Here is a 21,316-nt window from a genome sequence, read left to right as displayed (position 1 = left end):
AGACACTCAACTCAAGATGACGGCAGGCCATGCACAGAGACACTACATACGCCCCGCAGTGTAATGTCAATATTGTCTTCTGTTTTTAAAATTTATTCAGAAGATGATTCAATAAACAAAGATACTTTCATTTTCAGTCAAGATTTTAGTCAGTAAGGTTTTCCAGATCAATTTTTCTATGTAAGGAGACATATATAAAACAGGTATCAGATGAAAAATATCACCCAGTCATTCATCTTTTGTTTACTCATGTAGCAACTGTATTAGTTGCCTTTTATGTTACTGTTGTGGTGAATAAAAAATTGACCCAGACTGGAACTTGGTCTTCCAAGAGGTAGCGTTCTTTGTTTCAAGTAAAAGATGTTAACAACCAAAGTGATAGGATTTTTTATTTTACTGTTTGTTTGATTACTGAATTTGAAAAAGTCTGTTTGTAAAGAAAAGTAAATGAAGGAATTTCTTCAATTAAAAGAAATGAAAAGTTAAGTAAATATAATTCTTCTCAGAAGTAAAATATTTAACATTAGTATATAAATACTATTCAATGCAATTTTTAAAACCTCACCTATTGAAAAATGGGTAAATTATATGAAAAGGAAATTCACAAAATAACAAATGTAAATTATTTAAAATAATGTTAGACTTTTTGGTCACTTTCGATGAGGTTTGGAAAGTCTATGATGATTTGAATACAAAGTAAAGTAAAGCTTTTAGACAGCAAAATGACAATAAATTTTAAAAATTAAACTTCCATACTGCAGACTAATCCTTAGAAAAATACAAAAACTTACAAAAAGACATACATTAAATCATATTGTTGATTTTATTTTATTTCTTATAACATCTTTATTGGAGTATGATTTCTTTATAATATTGTGTTAGTTTCTTTGATTTTATTTTAAAATTATAAAACAATCTGTTAAATGTTTAGAGACTGATGAAATAAAATACATACTAAAGATGGACATTCGTACAGTATTAAAATTACATTCCATGTAAAGATAAAAGAATTACCTTATATGCTAATATAATTATCTTAAGTGATAAAAACACAAAAATAGTATAGTCCATATGAACTTCATTTTATTGTGTACACATATATGTATATGTGTACAAAATGATAACAAAAGCAGAAAAATTGGCAAAGATAACTCAGGGGAGTGTAGATACAGGTAATTTTTCAAACATTTTACAGTAAAATTTAGAAAGCATAGAAGGAAATTTATCATTGAATTTGGCCCATGCTGTAAACATTTAAGAACTATGTGGTACATACATATAAAGTAAGGATTCTACAAGACAAAATGAAATTAGTGTTATAATAAAATATTGAACAGAATTTAAGGATTCTGAGATAGAACAATTATTTCCACTAAAATAATTCATCAAAAAAGCTTTGGGCTTCCCTGGTGGCGCAGTGGTTGAGAGTCCGCCTGCCAATGCAGGGGACATGGGTTTGTGCCCTGGTCTGGGAAGATCCCACATGCCGCAGAGCGGCTGGACCCGTGAGCCATGGCCACTGAGCCTGCGCGTCTGGAGCCTGTGCTGCGCAACGGGAGAGGCCACAACAGTGAGACGCCCGCGTACTGCAATTAAAAAAAAAAAAAAAAAACTTTTATGTAGAAATTTAGAATAGTGTAGAATTTTAGTTGAACCTTAGAAAAGAACTGAGGCACACCATAATCAAAAGCAACAAGACATCAACGTGTATTTTTGGGAAAAGGAATAATTTTTGTGCCACCTGAACAGAGCTTACATGCAGGAAGTCGATCTAAGGAAAGTGGAATTTTCCTAACCAGCTATAGGAATCTTTTGTTGCCCTAAAAAAGACAAAGAAAGAGAGAGAGAGAAGGAAGGGAGGGAGGGAGGGAGGGAGAGAAGGAGGGAGGGAGGGAGGAAGGGAGGGAAGGAGGGAGGAATGGAGGGAAGGAGGGAGGAAGGGAGGGAGGGAGAGAAGGAGGGAGGAAGGGAGGGAAGGAGGGAGGAAGGGAGAGAAAGAAGGCAGGAAGGCAAGAAGGAAGGCAGGAAGGAAGGAAGGAAGGAAAAAGGAAAGAGAGAGAAAGAAAGTTAGTAGAGAGTATTTCCTATTACCCAGGGGTAAATATAAGCTCATTCTCCTTCAGTTGCTCGAGTTAACTACTCACTCAGTGATTAGTTAAATGAGTCATTGTCCAGATTTTTCTTCAAAAAGGGAAGTTATGTTCCATGTTTATAAATAAAAATAAATGAATCTGCAAATTGCAAAGATTTTTTTGAGATTAATTTGATTTTGCTTTTGGAAAACGTTAAGGCTGAAAACACTTCACAACCTTTTTCCAGAATCCAACAATTTTTTTCAGATATCTCAGGTGATTTCTTTTACAAATGTCAATCTAGATTATTTTACATAAAAGTTTTCAAAATTATGTATACACTTAATCCTCTAAAAAGTGTTTAAAAGTATTTTTTCTATAAGATTATAATTAGCTTCTCTTCTATCAACTTCTGTGTCAGAGGTTTAGAGAATCTAATTTGGGACAAGTTTTATAATAATCATTTTAAAAAATGTCACTACTAATATTCTAAACTCCTTTAGTTTTGCAATTTGGCACAACCCAAAAGAAAATATCTTCTAAAATCAAATGAGCTTCTGAATAGTTTTCAAAATAAAACATTGAGATTGTTCTCATAATACTATAAATTTAGTCCCCACATTTCTAAGTTACATCAATTTATCAACATCCTTGGACCTAAAATAGCAGCACTCAACTGTTAAATTGATATATTATAGACATCCATTATTGTATAGTTCTGGACATATTTATAATATTCAAGCAATACACAGATAATTAAATCCTTTGTCTAGTGAGTTTTCTAAACTTAGAAAATTACAGAAGAGTTAACTCTAAAAGTCTCCATCAACATTTTAGAATGATGCCTCACATGTGACAGTTAGAAAAACTAATGTGAAGGACTTCAGGATACTTACACAGAAATCAGTGACAGGACTGAAATGAAAAGAAACAGCATGCAAGTTAGGAACCTGCGTCTGAAATCACACTGATGGCATTTAATGTGCATGTCTGCCACTAACTACTTTTGTGACTTTTGGCAAATGATTTGATCTCTCTGGGCTACTATTTTCTAATCAGTAAAATGAAGGTAGCAATATAGTTTAACTCAAAAATTTTGAGAGTTCAATAACACGATAACATTCAAACACCAAGAAATATATTTGACACAGAAAAAATGCCCAATAAATACATGTTATTATTTTCTTTTAAATAGGTGTCATAAAAATACAGAAAATAGTATGTCTAATTCTGTTGTTTCAAAGGAGCGTATATCTAAATGCTGAGTAATTTCTTATGAGACCTACGGATATACTTATAGCTTTTTTCCCCTATTGTTTCCTCTGGAGTTATTCAGAAATGCATTTCCTTTAAGCAAGTTCTAATGGTTGTCACTATGATTTAAAGCTTTCTACAGAATCTTTCACATAGGGTATGGCTGCCTAAATTACTTTGGACCTAATTTTAGATAAACTGCCATAGCAAGTGTTGAATAAATGCATGAGTAAGCAAAGTAAGGCAAAACAGATATTTAACATTTGTGACTGGTGTTATCTTTCTAGAGTGTTTGAATAGAAGTAGTTTAAGTTGGTTAATTAGGTTCCTCCACACACGCAAAACTTCATGTTCAGAAACATTACATTACACTCATCGTCTCTCTAAAAGGATTATCACTAAATTCCCTCACAGTGGGTGAGAGAGCAAGAGGTAGAGAGAGGAAGAGAGAGAGAGAGAGAATGAATCAGATCAATTCCAGATACATTTCCCTCAAAGACACCATCTCATCTTTTAACACAATAATACTGAAGTATAAGGTGGAAGTCTGATATTAAAATACATTTAGGCTAGCAGTATTTTTTGACAGAAAAGTTCCATGATGTAAATGATGTTGTTTTGGTAAAATTAAATTCATTCTATTGACATGATGTATATTGATTATACATATTAGTTATTACACTGGATGAACATCTTAAAAATAAAATGAATTTAATACAATTAATTTGACAATGTGAAAAATGGAAAGAATGGCAAAATTCTACAACCTGTGGTTGAATTTTAAATATAGCTGAATGTAAAATGGAAATGTAAATATGGACTACACATGGAGAAAAACTGATACCCCCTTCTCCTTTACATCATCTCCCCCATCATTCATAATAAACACAAAGGTCTCCTTATAGAGCTGTGACTAGAAATATGTTACAAAATAATTTCATTTTTAGCAGTATTATCTTGAAAATCATTATTTAAATAATCTTTAATTAGTGTATGTGAATAATTTCCTCTTCATCCACTATGATTTGCTTCAGGCAGCTTCAGCAGGTAACTCAGACACCGATCTCTGAAACTCCTTGTTAATATCCAGCATTACAAGTGCTTCTTCTGAATCGAATGCAAACTTTGAATGCAAATTGACCACAGGGTGAAATCAATGAAGTCCACTCAAATGCTAAATGAGATCAAAGAAAAAAGCCATAATAGACAAAAAATAGACAAATGAATAAAGTGATGAAAGATAGCTAACTGTAAGAGTTCTGTAAAAGTTACTATTATCAATCATAAGCACCAAAGTCACATTTAAAATGTCAAGAGTAAAGCTGAACATTTAAAGGAAAGAGAAAATAAGTGCTCTATTAATTTACAAAAGTATAGTTCTCTTGTCCAGAAAATTGAATACTTGCAACTTTACGCTATCCTTTTAATTACAAAAAGGTCTTTATTGATAGTTGAATTATTTAAAATTCATCCTAGGTCTGTTTAGTTCATATTCAATCATTTCAGATTTAGTTGATTTCAAACACAGTGAGTATTTCCCATACAACTTTGGGGAAATGTTGTTCTGAGCCCTTAGAAACTCAATGGCTATGAAAAAGTACATTTATTGACAAAGAGCCAGCTTTGGTATTAAGCCACACCTATGTGACAAAGTTTTAAAAAGTTATTTTAAATTTTGAGCTCTGGCTCTCAGCCACACATTCTCAGTACTAAACCGTCAGAGCCAGTTTCTCCTAGGCAGTTAAATTAATTCAGAAGGATGCTCTTTGCCAACACTATGCTTTACAGTTTGCTAAGATTTTATTGCTACTCTACATTCGCTATCCAGTCTTCTCCAGGCCAGATGACTGGCTGCAACTTCAGCAGATGAGCTGTAGATTTTCTACATAAGCATGAATAGCAGTTTCTTCCAAGGTGTTCACCCATTCCAATTTCTGCTCCATCACTTTTAATTTAATTCTTTTTGGCTCTCCTTAACCTCTTAATTTTCTGTATCCATACATATTCCACTATTCAAGAATACCTTTTTCCCTTTTTATTCAACAGACAGCATCTACCACAGTTTCCACAACCATTGCAGGTGGGTTGAGGGTCATAGCTGCAGTTCGAATAAAACATTTTTGTTTTTTAGCTCCTTGCTCCTTGAGAGCTTGTTAGAAATGCAAGTTACATTCCACCCAGACCTATTGAATCAGAATTTGCCATTTAACAAGATCCCAAAGTGATTTAAATACACATTAAAATTTGCAAAACACTGAAGCTAACACAGTTCATTCAGCTGAGAAGGTAAGATGACTTTCTTTATTCCCCCAGGTTGGGTGGTTGGAGAGAGCATGGGTAAGTCAAGGAAGGCCATGCTCTTTCCACTGTCCAGGATATAGCTCAGAAAGCCTCCATGAACACACACCACTGAAGCACATTAACCACCAAACAGTCCAACTCACTAAAACAGAGGTCTCCAACACACAGTGCTCTTTTATCTCCTATGAGCCATAGTATGTTACTACATATATAAATATTCAAAGTAGACACAATACTAATTTTTTCTACAAAATTTCATGGTAAGCATTTCCAAAAACAAGCTTCATTTTGTGAAAACCTATCAAACAGTATTTTACTATGAACAGTACAGAAACCATGCTCCCAGAAGACACAAGATAGGGGAGACAAACACGTATTTTTAGAAACTGGAAAACTGGAAATGGACCTACTTTTCTTTGTTTTAAGAAGCAAATATCTACTCCTTCTGTTATGTGTGGTGTGTGTGATGTTCTTACGACTGTCTCATTCCCAATGCTATGCACTTTCAACATGCATATGATATTTAGGGAGAAGACTATTTCAAAATATAGTTCAGACTCAAAGGCTGAAAAATTGAAGTCTGTCCTCATCTGCACCACTGATACCATCTATAAAGCAGTAGCAACTGCACAATACAGGTGGGCAAACACTGCATAAAATGTGTGTAGAGCATGTCTACCACAATTAAATAAAAAGGCTATATTTCAAAACATGGCACTCCATTTTAGTAAAGGTGTACACTGACATTTTAAAAATAAATACTCTGGGCTCCTGGTGTACCTCTCACGGGCATAGAGTATATGTCTACACTGCAGTTTTGATAGCGTAATATTATTTTTCACTGTTGGTTCACATTATGTAATTTTCATATTTATATAAAAATGCAATAAACATGAACTATTTTCCAGTAAAATGCAATGAAGAAAATTTAAGTTGTAAGAGTAATAAAAATTAATCCAAACTTTTTCTTTATATGCATATGCCAGGATTATTATTAAAAAGTTTAAACTTTATTACTGACAGTTCTATTCATTATAGTTCCTTTGGAAACCTCCTAAGAAAAATTGTTAAAAATTACAGTTTTTTATGACCTGTCTTTTGATATGAAAAACAAATATTTGGTAGTGTTTCCAAAACCATTGAATTCAATCTCTTCTCTCTCTCTCTCTGGGCAGTACATTTCTATCATAATTCCCAGAAGATAGTTAATTAAATTTTTAGAATTATGACCAACTCCTTCTTTTCAACACACACACACAGACTAAAAATAAATAGGTTGATGTTGACTTTTATGAAATGAATTGATCCTTTAAAGACTTTTTTTTCAGGGGGATGAAAAAAGTCCTCATCTTTTTTTTTTATTGAAGTATAGTTGATTTACAATGTTTCAGGTGTACAGCAAATCCCACTTCTTGGCCCAGGAGTGGGATTCCTAGGTCTTATGGTAACTCTATTTTTAGTTTTTTAAGAAACCTCCATACTGTTTTCCATAGTGGCTGCACCAATTTACATTCCCACCAACAGTGTAGGATGGTTGCCTTTTCTCCACACCCTCTCCAGCATTTATTATCTGTAGACTTTATGTTGATGGCCATTCTGACCAGTGTGAAGTAATACCTCATTGTAGTTTTGATTTGCATTTCTCTAATAATTAGTGATGTTGAGCAGCTTTTCACGTGCCTCTTGGCCATCTGTACGTCTTCTTTGGAGAAATGTCTGTTTAGGTCTTCTGCCCATTTTTTGATTGGGTTGTTAATTTTTTTGATATGGAGCTGTATAAGCTGTTTATATATTTTGGAAGTTAATCCCTTGTTGGTTGCATCATTTGCAAATATTTTCTAAGTCCTCATTCTTGATTAAATAATATTCTTAAAAATTTTCAGACCTATAAACATTTGGTCTATACCAAAATGGGTCCATAAATTTATAAATAAATACCTCATATTGATGAATAAGTGGATTACAAATGATAGTTATAACCAGACATTTTCTAAATAGGTACTAACCTAAATGGTTCCCCTTTCTTAATTTATATTGCACAACACTGGTAAAATCTTACAAACTCACGTGATAGGTGAGGTTATTTATGCTAAAGTTGTTTGTCTAGTGATACAAATCTGGATTATCCAGACCAAAAACAGAGGTCCTGATCCCAGATATAACTGATGATTGATTCTCTCCTATACCATTTTGCTTCTCAGAAATGAAATCTTTGATTATGGGCCAATCACCAATATGAATTGGTTAGTTCCTGCTTCCTTAGAGAAGGAAGGTACTGGCCAGACATGGTCTGTAATTGATTTTATTCATGTCTAATAACACTGACGCTTGACAGATTATTTTATCTCTGATGTTATAAGACCTAGAAAAGTGGAAACTTAGAGCACTTGAAGGGAAATGCGAAGTGTAATCTTCAACAAGCAAGAACACACTGGAGCTTTACTTCTATAAGTAACTAAAGAAAAGAGTCTAAGGGTCAGCATCTTACAATGAAAGCAATATAACAAGTGTTCATATGAGGAAAGCCCCTTAAGGCCCACCTAATGGTGTTGTGGTGCCAGGTACTAATGCTTCAGGTACCTACATTTGAAGATAGGGGGTGCCAGGACCTTCTACTTTAAATCCTCTCTGTAGGAAGGACAGGAATAAGACAGCAGGCCAGTGTAGAAGGAAATGCCTAGATAAATTTTTCAAGACCCTTTGGTAATAAGATGATACCTGGACTTGTTTCCTGTCATGAAGCTCCTAGTTGCCTATGTAGGTCGTAGGGCCCAAGGGAGACAGCACCAAAAGAACCAAAAATTGAGATGATATAAGATTCTATAGGTCTTTGCCCAGTAATCCACATTATTACATGCCAGTATTAGCTATTTCACTTTCAAATGTAGTTCAGGCATATATTGAAAGAAGAAACTAATTTCCGAATTGGGGAAACATACCCCAAATCCATTCCCATAAGTTGTTCATACATATGCTTTTATTTCTACTCAATAGTAACAGATAAGTTTCCCAAATAATTTAAAGTGATGACCACTTGCAGTCTTTGTGATAGTGATTGGATCACATATCTACCATGTATTCATTTTTCCTATTATATTAACTGCAAACTGCAAAAGTATGATCACTGTATGTTTTAGTCCAATTCTGTATTCCACAATAAGATATAACATGGTGGTGTTATACAATTACTGCTGCAAAGTCATACCACTCGGAAAGTATACTGGATAGGAAATGTTCATGTCTTGCTACAATGATCAAAACTGCCAGAAGCAATACCCGCATACGAGTCTCAGCACCTGACATTTTGACATGTTGATGGATCCAAGGAGCAGCTGCTGGAACTTAGTGAGAAATCAAGGTTTTAAGAAGCTTGGGGTGTTTTCTGTCAAGTGCAGTCAGACACAAAGAGTGATGAGGGTAGAGTTAGGGTGGGGAAGATGGTAATGACAAAGTGAAGATCTGTATTAAGTACTTATCCCAAAGTCCAGAAGACAGAGATATACTGATAGAGGAATGCAAAGCACTGGCATGGGGATAGTACAAAATTTGAAGTAATTTGGGATAAACCTCCACAACACCCTTCTCCATGTGGTGTTCCAGTTGTTCCATGAAGACAATTTTTACTTTTATTTTCTTTATTTCCCCTGGACTTTAGGAATTCTTTATGTTTTTTCATACTCCTGTTCCTTTGCCTTCTTTTAGCTCAAATTATTCCCCTCCTCTCTCAGCCTAATCTTTCAGTCAGGCAGCAATTTCTATAGGCCTTGCTCATCCCCAAGAGTAATGCTTAGGGATAAAGGGATTACTCTTCAAGATCCCTCAGGAGTAGGATTTGAGCTGGGAAATCATCCCTTACAAATAAAAGCTTTCCACAGATCACTTTATAATCTATTTTGATGATGAAGATAGTGTGTAGGAATCATTCTAAAAAGCAAAGAAAACTAAATGTTCCTATTAAAGTTATAAGGAAGAGCTGAAATACAATATGGAATACAGTAAACCATCAAGATATAGAAAGTAAAAATATTATACTTGAGAAAGTATAAGTTCAAAGTATATAGGAAATTGTGAGTGAATTAAAGCGAAAAACAGTTATACTGAGGAAGGGGAAACACTGGACAAATCAGTGCTGAAATCACCACTAGAAACCAATAATATTGCACTGTCATATGACAGTGAGTACCTTAGAGAATTTATCTTAGTAATTTGAAGAATTTACTTCAAAAAAGTGAATTGTGATTTCTTAGTTCTAAAGCCTACGAGGATATCAAATGTGTCCCAGAAGAGACAGAAATAAAGGTAAAGATAACAGAACTGCTACCCAATCCTGAACAGCATTAATAGTCACTCAGGAAGATCCCAAAGTGGCATCATAAGGTAAAGAATGAGAATGTGAAAGGAGTCCAAAAGGACTGATGGGAAACAGCAAGAATTTGATAATTCAGGAAAAAAAAGTCAGCCTCTCTTAATTCCAGTGATACAGATGTAGGTGTGGCTATTTGCTATTAATCCTCAATTTTTCTACTCTTTGAAAGTATAATATACATAGGAATTTAGAAAGAAGGGAATAAAATATCTCCCTTACAGCTAAAGACTTGCCATCATATGGTTGAGTTTTATGTGATTTGATGGCTCCCAAGGCTGGTTTAGAATTATTGTAGTCACGTTAAATATCTGACCTTTGGAGGACTTGTTGGTGGCTTGAAAACACAAAACACACTGTATTACATTCTCCCCTTACCCACACTGTCATCTGTCACCCTGGCACTTGTTTGGAAAAGAAAGAAATAAAAATACAAAGAGTGTTGCTATATATGACAAGCATTACTTTTCAAACAACAGTGTTTACCATATACCACATATTGTCTAGTCGGTGCTTTAGGTGGAATGTAGATCAATAAACAATTTTACATTCTTTGTTTAAAAATCCTATTGGCTTCTTTGTTACACTAGACTTATAAATCCCGACTACTTCAAGTTTCTCAACCTCTCTGAGCCTTAAATAGCCATCTGTCATATGAGGATAATAGCTATCCCTGTAGGTTATATAAAGATTAAATGAGATTCTTTAAGCACACAAAGTTTAGCACATTGTAAAAGTGCAATAAATGGTAGCATTTGTTATTACTGCTATTGCTGTGGTTGATATTCCTAAATTTTATCCCAGAGAGTATACATTCATATGAGTATGCATGTGCATTAATGTATACGTTCAAGACTTGGAAGGAAATATTTTAAACCATAATAGCCTAAGGAAAAGATATATTTTGATTTAGGGAAAAAGATATAATAATAGTATAGTGAACCTAAAACTTCCCCAAGGTACTTATCTTGTATACAGTCTATAACCATAGACTTTGTATTGCCTTTGAATGTCATTAATTTGAAATTACTACCCTCTTCCTTTCTTATCAAAAAGTGGAAGGGAAAATGAAAATTCTTATTTATCTCTCATATTAAAGTAAAATATGTAAACATTGATTTATTTCTTGGTTAAAAAACACTTTCACATACACGCACACACACACACACACACACACACACACACACACAGTTCTTGCCTTGATCAAATTTTGCTTCTGTGATTTGGAAAAGTCTTTTAATGTTTAAGTCTTAATGTTTGACCTATAAAATTGGGTCAAAGAAGTTATTTTGGTGAATTGTTTTGAAACTCAAATGAGACAATTTATAGAAAAGTGCTGCATAACTTAAAAAGTTCAATGCGACCACCTAGAGGGGTGGGAGAGGGAGGGTAGGAGGGAGACACAAGAGGGAAGAGATATGGGGATATATGTATATGTATAGCCGATTCACTTTGTTATAAAGCAGAAACTAACACACCATTGTAAAACAATTATACTCCAATAAAGATGTCAAAAAATTTTTTTAAATAAAAAGTTCAATGCAAATACTTGACCTTACTCTTAACTGAAGAGGAGGAAATAGAGTGTCTGTAAAAAAATATGACCCAATCCCTTAGATTTGTACCCCTTTTGTGAAGAAATCCTATTTATCTGTAATCCATGAGTTTACTTGTTTAAGAATTCCATTAAAATGATATAATGTAAGTTCAAGTTTCCAGTTTGAAGTCTTGCCAGTCACCAAATATAAGAGTAAGATACTGCTGTCAGAAATATCATCAGAAAAGGGGACAGACCATAAGAGAGACAGAGCTGCATCCCAGCACAGGGATTCCCCTCCATTTTTGCCCTCTTTCAGGATCCCCTCTCCCTCTGCTCGCTCCATCTTCCAGCCTGTACTCTGGTCACTTTCCAGACACTCAAACTGCACCATACTATACTACAGTAATTACTGTACTATACTATACTATACTATACTATACTATACTATACTATACTATACTATACTATACTATACTATATTCCTTTCAGTTGCTTCTACAAGCTACTCCACCTAGAGAAGGCAAAAAACTATTCAATATCCTCAATCAATCCTAGGCAAAATCTGACCTTATTTTACTTTATTTGATTCATCTCCTTAGGATTAATCAAGATAGCATTGTACTATATGGAAACTACATTTCTACATGAGACAGTTTAAACAAAGATCTGTTGTTCCTATGTATTCTCCAATACATTATTTTACTACTGACAGTACATTAAGTTGAAACTCATACAGTTACAAAGAGGAGTGACCTATATGTTTGCATCACCCCAAACTCTTCTACATCCATTCAAATCACTTGAATACTTCAGAGTAGTTCAGGAATTTTTTCTTTTTCTATGTAGAAATAGTGCCAGCACTGATTATTTTTTTAATTAAAATGAAATGATTTTTTTGTTGTTTGCTCTTACCTGTATAGGACTGTGACGTGAGTTGTATGCAGTTCGAAAATAAACAAGATTTCTTTTATAGCCTATATCTCTGGACACATAAAAACACATTTTCCTGTTTGAATACTTCTAGTCACTCATAAAGAACGCAAAGGGAAAGTTCTGCAAATTCTACTTGGATGACTTTGGCAAGTTTAACTTCTATACCCAAGAACTGGTTGCAGATCCCCAAGGAATAGTAATTCCCCACTACTGAATCATTTCACCTGAGAATTGGCAGCTGTTGATACTGGCATGGTGATCATTATTAGTATAGATAACTTTAATTAATGAGTTGCCTAAGTAAAAAAGGAAAGATCTGGAATAATTACAAATAAGTAACATATGGGTCTGAATTGCCAGATTTATAAGAGTGTAATTCCACTTAATAGAAATGACTTTTGAGAGATGCAGCAGACTATAGAACGCCTAATTATAACCAGACCCTATCCTAGTAAAAATGAGTATTTCAAAAACACCCAGCAGCACATACAGTCATCAGCCAAGAACTGATTATTCACAGGTGGATTGCCCACACTGCAGTCTCCAGGCACAGCAGATTTCCTTGCTCAGCTGCTTCATATCACCTCAGGCAAACTCTGCTCTCCAGCATAGCATTTCTGCTGCTCACTCACGTTGCCCTACCCTCTGCAAATTTTACAAGGTCTTGGATAGCCCAATCCTCATGCCTCAGCTTTAAGAAGCACAATCAACCCTTCCTGGCCTTCCACTGCCTTTGCATTCTCAGCTGGCTCTCCCAGGTCTACAGGTAAGTGCATGCCTCCAAAACATTTCTACTTTGGCTTCCATTAGGAGTCTCAGCCGTTCCCTAAAAAGTCCTTGGCACAAACATAAATCTCTTTCTAATCCCCTCTGATCCTTACTTCCCTGCACAGTATCTACTGCAGGGAATTGGGAGAGTGTAAACTGACCCAGAGACATTTCCAGTTATAAAAAGCAATTCTTAGAGGCTGTCCGACAGAGAGCTGGAAGCTCAAAAATAGCAATACAGAAAATCGGAAAGCCTTCATATCACTCAAATTAGGACCAGGATAACATTGAAGGGACATGTACCTTTGAGGTGTCCTAATATTTACATAATCACCACATATTCAAGAACTTAGTACAATTATAATCATTCATATAAATTTTCAAATGACTGCTATATTTAAGGCCCCATAAACTAAGGGCTATACATTACCTATGTTACCCCTGTACTTCCAATGGCTAACAAGATGTCTACTGAGTCCAACAAATAACTATTAATTGAAAAAAGAATATTCATATAGAGAAATGATTTGTTAATGGCTTTTAAGAAGTCCTAATTTGACCTGGTATAGAAAAAAAATCAACCAGTTTGTAGTAGTTAATAAAACACTTGAAATTATAAACACTCCGAAAAATACCTCCTCAAAATAATTTCCTATAATTTATGGAGTTGATTGGAATGCAATTTGATCTCCCAATTTGAATGAGAGGTTAAAAAATAACCTTGCAGGGGCTTCCCTGGTGATGCAGTGCTTGAGAGTCCGCCTGCCAATGCAGGGGACACGGGCTCGTGCCCCGGTGTGGGAAGATCCCACATGCTGCGGAGTGGCTGGGCCTGTGAGCCATGGCTGCTGAGCCTGTGCGTCCGGAGCCTGTGCTCTGCAATGGGAGAGGCCACAACAGTGAGAGGCCCGTGTACTGCAAAAAAAAAAAAAAAAAAAAATCCTTGCAAACATTACAGTGAATTTATTTTTCTTATAAGGTTGGGTTCTCTTTTATGTCATCACCAATGCGAGGTATATCTTTTCTCTTTTAGTCCTTTCTGTTTTCTTTCTGTGCTCCATTTATTCATTCAGTATTTATTGAGAGTCAACTGCATGCCAGGCACTAAGAAAAAATGAAATACTCCCTATAGTCAAATTCTCAGTGTTATAAAAACATCATCTTATAGGGAACATGACATGTTCTGGAACATCAGGAAAGGCTGCCCTGAGTAAATGGATGTAAAATGAGATCTAAGAGACGTTGCCGTAAATCAGATTCATCAGAGTACAGATAGTAAGATAAGTATTTTTGTGCAAGTGGTTTATCGAGGGAGTACTCTCAAGAGTGGGAAAAGCAGGACAGGAAAGGTGACAATAGTCAAACTAGTGTGTGATTTCAGGCAAAGCAACAAGTAGCAGTAGACTGAGGGCAAACCTCCAAAGAATGTATCAGATGTGAGCACTTAGATGCAAAAGTTCTGGAAGTAAGCCTCATAAAGGCATTAGAGAGCATTCCAGGCAGAAGGAATACCATGTACCAAGGTCCTGTGGTAGAGTGAAGCATTCAAGGAACTGAATGAAGTTTAGTGAAGAGAACATAATGAAATAAGAGAAAGTAGAACAAAGTGAGGCTGCAGAGATAAGCTAGACCACCTTAGGTCATGTAGGCTATATAAGCTAGAATAATACTGGGTATTCAAATATGCAAATCCCAAAATGTCAGTGGTTTAGCATGATGTAGTTTATTCTTCATTTACCTGAAAGTCCAGTATAGCTGTTTGTGATTGCTAGATGACTTCTTGCATGGGGCGATTCATGACCCAAACTGCTTTTGTCTTGGGTTTCTGCCAACTGTGTGATCTTAGAGCTGTCTGTGTATATGCAGAAGGGAGAGAGAATCGAGAAACTCCATTGACTTCTTGAAACCCTAACCTAGAAAAGGTAATGATTACCTCCACTATATTTCGTTAGTGAGAACTAGAAAAAAAGGAAGGAATACAGGGAAATGCAATCCCATGCTAGGTAGTTGTCTTGACAAGTCCAAACTATGGAAAGGGGAACATGAATTTTGATGGACAGGTTAATATTTGTTATGGGTTTGAGTGTTTATTATAAACCAGTGGAAACATTCTTAAGGAGATATATAAGAAACAGTAGGGACTGGTGTAAATTACATTAACTGACATAAGGTATAATTTGGATGTGGGAAAGATGCATATATTCAAAAAAAAATGTCAAGAGCTAATAGCAAAATGGCTATTGATAGAAATAAAAGAGATCATTAGGTTTAAGATATTTTGGTAGATAAGTAGGCTTTAGTAGAATAAATGGGACAAGAAAAAAAGATATCAATAAATTCTAGGCTCTGGACTATACTATGGTATGAATAGTATTTCCATTCACTGTTATAGGGAATATGGAAAGAGGAACATACTTTTAGGGGCTGCATATGGATGTTGTAAATTTGGCTATGTAATTCTTTGTACACCCAGACTGAAAAGTCATTTTCACACATTTGCTTGGCAGACTCTTCATAGTTGAAGATATTAATTAAAATGTCTCTATTGGAATATGAGTATCAATAAATAAAACTCATCTCTTCAATTCTCAAATTCAGAACCAACTCATAGCCTGAAGAGTCAGACAGATGGAAATCAAAAAATGACTTTTATTACTATTAAAGCTAATTGTAAAATGACTTGGCAAACTAAACTTGCATCCCAGAATTGAATTTACCCATTCAGACACAGACAGAGTGCACGATCACAGATTTCTGAGTATGGGCTCGTCCTATAAAATTTCAAGGCATGGAGAAGCAAGGAATGCCTTCTTTTTGTATGTGGAACTAGACTACCTAGTTCCTTCTCCCAAACTAAGATAAGTCAATCCTACTTCTGTGGGGCGGTATGAGTAGAAGGGAGGTGTGAATAAAAAGCCAGAGAGAGGCCAGAGTGGCACTGTGGCAACTCTCCTCACATGGAAATACGAAGAGTCAAGTCTAAGTGTTCCACCTTAGGTCCTTCATCAAGGAGTATCCCTGAAATTTTTCCTTCATCAAGAGTAATTTTATTTTACTAAGTTTTGTTTCATTTTCTTCATAACCCTTATTACTATTTAAAATTATTTTACAAAGTTTTTTACCTGTTTATATTCTTTCACCCTCTCTAAATTATAAGCTCAAAGTGAGAAGCAATTTTTTAATCTTGTTTACATCTAGTCCCCAAAGTCTAGAATAGTAACTGGCACAAAAGTAAATGATCAATACATATTTGCCAAATAAAATAAGCAAAGAGCCCTGTAGGAGAGAGTATAGAATGAAAAGATGAGGTCTGGGGTAGAGAGTGATAATAATGGTCCCCAATTAATCATGACTCGCACTGTTCATGATCTTTGACACTGTGATGTCACCGCTCCTTCTATCAAGATGTGGAGTGGATTTCCACATCACTTTGAGTCTGACTGGCCTTGTGATTTGTTTTGACCAAAAAATTTGACTAAGATGACTTTGTGCAAGTTCCAGAGCCTAAGCCTCAAGATATAGTATAGCTTCTACTTTTACATTCGTGAGACACAGGCACTGTGTAAAGAAGTGCAGGTAAAACAACTGAATGATGAAAGACCATGTGGAGGGAGAGGTCCCAGAAACCCGCCTTCCCTGCCAACATTCTGGACATGAGGGTGACGTCATCTTTTACTCTATATGCCTAGACTTAGCAGATGAATAAAGACATACAAGTGAGCCTAGGTGAGACCAGGAGAACTATCCCGCCAACCCACAGTCATGAGAAATAATAAGTTGTTATCATTTTAAGGCACTAAGTTTGGGGATGGTTTTGCTTTATGCATAATTGAAACAAGGGCATATAACCAAGTGTTGAGATTCTCTAATATTCATTTGCTAGACAGAGAAAAATTAGACTGCATGGAAGAATAACAAGTAGCAGGCAGAGAGGTAGAGGAAACATTTAGGAAACTATATGTTATGAAATACAAAAAAAGAAAAGAGAGCGAACAGGGGAGACAGAGAGAGAGAGGAAGAGTGTCTCAGTGTGAAAGTTATCAATATGTCAAATATTGCTGATAAATAAAGATGAGGTCTGAAAATGACCATTGATTTAAGAGTATTGATGACCTAGTGAGAATTGTTTTGTTAGTGATATGGGAAGAAGTCAACTCAGAACAGATTGAGGAGGGAATGAAAAGATAACAAATGGAGACAATTTGTTCAATTAATTTTTCTGAGATGTCTTACTGTAAAATATGGGAGGGAAATAGAATGATGACTGGAGAGATTTGTGGGTTCAGAGATGGGTTTTTCCCAGTGTTTATAAAGTTTTTTTGTTTTTAGTTTACTATGATTCTTTTAAATTTAGACATACATAATGGGAAGTACCAGAGAAATTTTGAATATATAGAAGAGAACAGGCATAATTGAGAGGGTCTGGTTTCTTAATAAGTGAGTCAGGTAGAGGAAGCATAGGGAGAGGAAGTGGCTATAGGTGAGAAAAGGTAATGCCTCTCTATTAAAAGATCAAGGAAGAAGCATATAATGAATATAGACATAAGATTATCACAAAAGTATATGGAGAGAAAGTTAGAGTTTCCATTTAATAGTTACCATACCACTCCCATTTTTTTCTTAAATCAGGAGGCATGTTCATTTGCTGAAAATGAGAAGGATTGTGAGTGGCAATTGGGTAGGTTGGAACATCATTGAAAAAGTTTGAAATAATCTTCACACATTTGGGGGATTGAATTGACAGAAAAACATAGACTTTTGAGCAATGTAAAGATTCCAGCTGTGACAGGTAGTTATTAATTTATAATAATTTACTGTGCTATTGTTTTCCACTATTAATCTTCTCCAAAATTATTCACTGCTCACATGCATACATAGAGGAAATAGGCAGTTGAGTTCAACCAATATTAATATGGTGTATCACATTGATTGATTTGCATATATTGAAGAATCCTTGCATCCCTGGGATAAACTTCAGTTGATCATGGTGTATGATCATTTTAATGTATTGTTGGAGTCTGTTTGCTAGTATTTTGTTGAGGATGTTTACATCTATATTCATCAGTGATATTGGTCTGTAATTTTCTTTTTTTGTAGTATCTTTGTCTGTTCTTGGTATCAGGGTGATTGTGGCCTCATAGAATGAGTTTGGGAGTGTTCCTTCCCCTGCAATTTTTTGGAACAGTTTGAGAAGGATGGGTATTAGCTTTTCTCTAAATGTTTGATAGAATTCACCTGTGAAGCTCTCTGGTCCTGGACTTTTGTTTGTTGGAAGATTTTATTCATAGTTTCAATATCATTACTTGTGATTGGTCTGTTCATATTTTCTACTTCTTCCTAGTTCGGTCTTGGAAGCTTATACCTTTCTAAGAATTTCTCCATTTCTTCCAGGTTGTCCACTTAATTGGCATACAGTTGCTTGTAGTAGTCTCTTATGATGCTTTGTATTTCTGCAGTGTCCGTTGTAACTTCTTTTTCATTTCTAATTTTGTTGATTTGAATCCTCTCCCCCTTTTACTTGATGAGTCTGGCTAAAGGTTTATCAATTTTGTTTATCTTCTCAACGAACCAGCTTTTAGTTTTATTGATCTTTGCTACCGTTTTCTTTGTTTCTATTTCATTTATTTCTGCTCTGATCTTTATGATTTCTTTCCTTCTACTAGCTTTGGGTTTTGTTTGTTCTGCTTTCTCTAGTTCCTTTAGGTGTAAGGTTAGGTTGTTTATTTTAGATTTTTCTTGTTTCTTGAGGTAAGATTGTATTGCTATAAACTTCCCTGTTAGAGCTGCTTTTGCTGCATCCCATAGGTTTTGGATCATTGTGTTTTTGTTGTCATTTGTCTTTAGGTATTTTTTTGATTTCCTCTTTGATTTCTTCAGTGATCTCTTTGTTATTTAGTAATGTATAGCCTCCATGTGTTTGTGTGTTTTATGTTTTTTTTCCTGTACTTTATTTCTAATCTCATAGCATTGTGGTCGGAAAAGATGCTTGATATGATTTCAATTTTCTTAAGTTTACTGAGGCTTGATTTGTGACCCAAGGTGTGATCTATCCTGGAGAATGTTCCATGTGCACTTGAGAAGAAAGTGTAATATGCTGTTTTTGGATGGAATGTCCTATAAATATCAATTAAATCTATCTGGTCTATTGTGTCATTTAAAGCTTGTGTTTCCGTATTAATTATCTGGATGATCTGTCCTTTGGTGTAAGTGAGGTGTTAAAGTCTCCCACTATTACTGTGTTACTGTTGATTTCCTCTTTTATAGCTGATAGCATTTGCCTTAAGTGTTGAGGTGCTCCTATGTTGGGTGTATATATATTTATAATTGTTGTATCTTCTTCTTGGATTGATCCCTTGATCATTATATAGTGTTCTTCTTTGTCTCTTGTAATAGTCTTTATTTTAAAGTCTATTTTGTCTGATTTGAGAATTGCTACTCCAGCTTTCTTTTGATTTCCATTTGCATGGAATATCTTTTTCCATCCCCTCACTTTCAGTCTGTATGTGTCCCTAGGTCTGAAGTGGGTCTCTTGTAGACAGCATATATACAGGTCTTGTTTTGTATCCATTCAGCCAGTCTGTGTCTTTTGGTTGGAGTGTTTATCCATTCACATTTAAGGTAATTATCGATATGTATGTTCCTATTACCATTTTCTTTTGTTTTGTGTTTGTTTTTGTAGGTCCTTTTCTTCTCTTTTGTTTCCCACTTAGAGAAGTTCCTTTAGCATTTGTTGTAGAGCTGGTTTGTTGGTGCTGAATTCTAATAGCTTTTGCTTGACTGTAAAGCTTTTGATTTCTCCGTCAAATCTGAATGAGATCCTTGCTGCGTAGAATATTCTTGATTGTACGTCCTTCCCTTTCATCACCTTAACTATATCATGCCACTCCTTTCTGGCTTGTAGAGTTTCTGCTGAGAAATCAGCTGTTATCATTATGGGGATTCCCTTGTATGTTATTTTTCAATTTTCCCTTGTTGCTTTTAATAATTTTTCTTTGTCTTTAATTTTTGTCAATTTGATTATTATGTGTCTTGGCATGTTTCTCCTTGGGTTTATCCTTCCTGGGACTCTGTGCTTCCTGGACTTGGGTAGCTATTTCCTTTCTCATGTTAGAGACGTTTTCAACTATACTCTCCTCGAATATTTTCTTAGGTCCTTTCTCCATCTCTTCTCCTTCTGGGGCTCATATAATGTGAATATTGGTGCATTTAATGTTGTCCCAGAGGTCTCTTAGGCTGTCTTCATCCCTTTTCATTCTTTTTTCTTTATTCTGTTCCTCAGCAGTGATTTCCACCATTCTGTCCACGTCACTTATCCATTCTTCTGCCTCAGTTATTCTGCTATTGATTCCTTCTAGTGTATTTTTCATTTCAGTTATTGTATTGTCCATCTCTGTTTGTTCTTTTATTCTTCTAAGTCTTTGTTAAACATTTCTTGCATCTTCTCAATCTTTGCGTCCATTCTTTTTCCAAGGTCCTGGATCATTTTCACTCTCATTATTGTGAATTCTTTTTCTGGAAGGTTCTCTATCTCCACTTCATTTAATTGTTTTTCTGGGGTTTTCTCTTGTTCCTTCATCAGTGACATAGTCCTCTGCCTTTTCATTTTGTCTATCTTTCTGTGATTGTGGTTTTTGTTCCGCAGGCTGCAGGATCATAGTTCTTCTTGCTTCTGCTGTCTGCCCTCTCGCAAATCATTTTTGAATAAACTGCATATTTCACTTCCCTTTTAAAGATCTTCACATGATACAAAATTCTGAGTCTTGCATAATCTTTTAAAGTTTCTGATTTATTTAAACCTGGAACTCATTTTTCAAATTATATCTATTGCAATATTTAGCAAAACATTGCAACAGAATAACAATAAGAGATATACCTTATTTCATAGTCACCATGGCTGGTTAAAGTTTTTTACACAATATTTCATCAAATCCACATAGTAAGTTATAAAGTAGGTAGAATTTCCCTAATATTATAAGCTTAAAAGTCACTTATCCAAAATTGATGGAACCAGGATTCAAACCCAAAGTAGTCTGACTCCAAATCTCTTTATTTATATATTATGCAGGAACCCCTACATAATCTGTA

This window comes from Delphinapterus leucas, chromosome 11 (genome assembly GCF_059928025.1).
Source record: "Delphinapterus leucas isolate spDelLeu-1000000601 "Yukka" chromosome 11, BTC_Dleu_Yukka2, whole genome shotgun sequence".
Taxonomy (NCBI): domain Eukaryota; kingdom Metazoa; phylum Chordata; class Mammalia; order Artiodactyla; family Monodontidae; genus Delphinapterus; species Delphinapterus leucas.
Note: the sequence above shows the minus strand (reverse complement) of the source record.